Here is a 3,439-nt window from a genome sequence, read left to right as displayed (position 1 = left end):
CATGTGCCCTGACCTGGAATCAAACTGTCACCTCGTGGTTCATGGGTCGATGCTCAACTACTGAGCCACACTGGCCAGGCCATAGGTAGCTTTTTATGGGACCAGGGTTGTGGGGGGAGGTATTACATAAGAACTAATTCTAAAAGGGTGAATATAAAGGGCTCTGCCCTCCTCCCTCTTTTTTTGGTGGGGATAAGGGAGGCCCAGTGGCAATAGAAAAATAACTAGCTTTGTGGTTCTAGAGTTCCCTTCCCCCACCAAGGGCCTGTGTGGAGGCCTCATGTGTGGCTTTTATGAGCTGTGTCTTGTCAGTCCCATGGAACAAGGGGGTGAATGGACAGGCTGTCAGAACCAGCCCAAGATGGGCCGGAAGCCTGCACATCTCCTCTGGTGCAGGAAGCTTTTGTTCTCAGAAACGCTGGGCCCTGCACTTACTTCATCTGGTAAACCCCGAAGCCCCGTTATTATAGGCGCCCTGCAAGGAAGCCACTCTAAAGGCCTGTGTGGGGCCCATTAGCACCTCAGCAGCGGCTCCCAGTGTGCCCAGGAACAGCAGGACACCATTTCGTGACTCTAGTCTGTATCCACAGCGTGAGAACCGTTTTAATCTTGACGTTGCCTCTTCATGCTTCATTGTATTTAGAGCTGGGTGTTTTTCTGCCATTATTTAGCGATTTTCTTGCAAGGAAGCCATTTTATGAAAAATGCCTGATTATTGCTGCCAGAAAAATAATATCCAACAATTTACTTTGAATGACATAGTCTTAAAAGTTAGTGCTATTCAGACAAATGCAAATAATTTCAACAATTACTCTGCATTTAATCACTACAAAATTGAGTCCTCCCCGTGTCCCTTCTCTCACTCAGTGTGCAATAATTGAGGGTTTTATCGAAGTAAACACTGAACAGAGTCTTCAAGGGAAGGTATTTACCCCTTTCCAGCATGTCTTGTGAGAAGCCTGATCCATTTCAGCAGAAACCAGTTGACTATTAGACTAACCCTGAGCAAATATTTATTAGGTACCAAGAGCTGATCAAGGGACATCACACATTCCTCCCAAGTGGTTAGGCTGAGAGAGCCAAGCCCTGTGACATGATGAATTCCTAAGCAGGAGAGTTGAGCACAGAGGTGGACTGCATTAGGGGTCTCTGTCATTGGGAGCTGAATTCTCCCTTTTTAAAGATGAAAAGTTGGACCATCAGTGAAAACCTGTGAAGCAGAGCAGGTCTCAGCTAGCTCAGGAGTGGGTCCTGTATTGCTCTCTGAGGGTGTTGGTGCCTCTGTGAGTGGATCCTGTGCTCACTGGGTGTGTGGCATGACAGTTCTCAGCAGCGTTCAGAAAGGGCTAAATGGATGATTCTGACCTCCTGGTATCCTGGAGAGTAAATCCTAACCTTCCCAGATACTCAGCGTGGACTCTCACTAACGTTTGCCGTACGAACAGCTAAGTACGAACATCTAGGCAATGTCTTCCCAGCAGCAGCAGCAGCAGCCAGAAACTCTCTGCTAGAGCCTAGGAAGATATTGCCATCGTACAACTTCTCTCCGGAGAAGAACTTCCAAACCCCCTTTATAAAGAAGGCTGGATAAACCCAGTATAGGAGGCTGCTCTTTCACCTACGTTGTCTTGGGGGAAATGGCAATCTTTGCTGGCTGTTTGTTACCACGAGATTTCTGAATTTGCTGAAATGAGGATCTTAGAGTTCCTCTGCCTTCTGGAGAGGAGATCCTGTTTGCCACCTTTATTGAGCATGTCCTCAGGCCAGGCATCACGACTGGCACTTTCCTAGGCTTGTCCTCCCAGGTATGGGCCGCGTGTGTGGTTGTCTTGAGTGGAGGGGTCTGTTTCTTGCCCCTGTCTCCTGGCATAAGGGCAGAGTATTTTTGGATGGGATTGTAACATCAAGGAATCACTGTGGGTGTGGCTAAATGGGGCTCTGGATTGCTGTGTGCACACTATCTTTTGCCCAGTGGGTATAAGGACAGTTTCATTGTCAGCAAACCATGTAGTTTGCTAGCCACCCCCCCATTAGTAGGCCACTTGCATTAGAATCATCTGCTTGTCAAATATGCACCTGCTGATTTGGAAGCTCTGGGAGCAGGCCTGGAGATCTGAATTTGTAGCAAGTACTCAAATAAGTTTTATGGACATTAAAGTTTGAGAACCAATGGCTTAAAGGATAAATTTTTTTCCCCTACGTGGGATGGTTGCTCTTGAGCCTGCAGGGAGCAAGCTGGCTCCAGACTTCTCCAAGTCCACATTTCTTTGCCTCCAATTCTTACGTGTCCAAAGACAGGGAACCATAGACACGCTTTTGTAGGAGGGTTAAAGGATAAAATTTTAATTTCTTGGCCCAAGGTCTGTGTCCTTTCATTCTGGCTCCAGCCCATCTTTCCAGCCTCCTGTCCTGGGCTCAGAACTTCTCATGGTCTCCTCCCACCTCTGTGTTCTTTTGCTCCTGCTCTTCCTTCCACCTTTCTCCTCCCTCTACTGACCAGTTCCTATATACACTCCAAGGCCCTGCGCAAATGCCAGTGTCCTCGAGAAGTCTTCCCTGAGCCTGGCAGTAAGGTTTCTCATTCCATCCTGTCTTCCTACGCGGCTCTCTCTCAGGCTTTGAGCACCTTGGGGCAGGACCTAGACTTTTTGTTTTGTTTGTTAATCTTCACCAGAGGATATTTTTTCCTATTGCTTTTCAGAGAGAGTGGAAGGGTGGGAGAGAGGGAGGGGGAGAAAGAGAGAGAAACATCCATGTAAGAGACATATCAATTGGTTGCTTCCCCAACGTGCCTCAACCAAGGGGTGGGGAGTGAGCCCACAACCCTGGTACATGCCCTTGACTGGGAATCACACCCAAGACCTTTCTGTGCTCTGGCCAACACTTTAACTGATGAGGAAAATAAGACATTTTTTGGGGGGGAGACCAGCAGCCTGACTCTGTACCTAGTTAATTAGAATCCCTAATGCACTGCCCCTTCCTTAATTATCTGGTCTTGCAAGACCTGTTTACCTAAATACTCACATTTTACAGAGGCCATAAACCATGAACAATACACAACCCCCAGAGGGGGTTATCAGCACTGGCACCAGGCCAGGCCTTTAGGTGTGGTCTCACGGCCCCCATCCCAACACACAGGGCTTTTTGCAAAGCCCGCAAAAGGTCTGGAAATCTGATCCTTATCTGGGGGACAAAGAAACCAAAGGGTATAAAGAGAAAGCTTCCTCCATATTGGCTTGCTCAGGATTTGGAAACAGGCTCCCCTGAGTCATGGTACTAGTACATCTGGAAATAAATGGGTTTTTCCTGTATCTCTGAGTACTCCTGTGTGTGTATTTTCCAGTCGCCTGTAAATTCTGTAACATAACCACTGAGCAACACTGTCCAGGGCAGAACCTAGATTTTGACATATTAGACATAGGCATCCAATCCCATCATG

The 3,439-nt window shown here is 47.6% G+C and overlaps 1 non-coding gene across 1 annotated transcript; it reads right to left on the bottom strand.

Annotated features, from left to right (window-relative positions):
• Positions 1 to 2,196: 2,196 nt before the first annotated feature.
• On the bottom strand, positions 2,197 to 2,327 carry LOC111826464. Its single transcript, XR_002829788.1, has one exon. It is a non-coding gene; the product is annotated as a small nucleolar RNA SNORA38 (small nucleolar RNA).
• Between the last annotated feature and the right edge of the window lie 1,112 nt (positions 2,328 to 3,439).

This window comes from Myotis lucifugus, unplaced genomic scaffold (genome assembly GCF_000147115.1).
Source record: "Myotis lucifugus unplaced genomic scaffold, Myoluc2.0 scaffold_81, whole genome shotgun sequence".
NCBI lineage: Eukaryota > Metazoa > Chordata > Mammalia > Chiroptera > Vespertilionidae > Myotis > Myotis lucifugus.
Note: the sequence above shows the minus strand (reverse complement) of the source record. Positions and strands in the feature narration are given on the sequence as shown.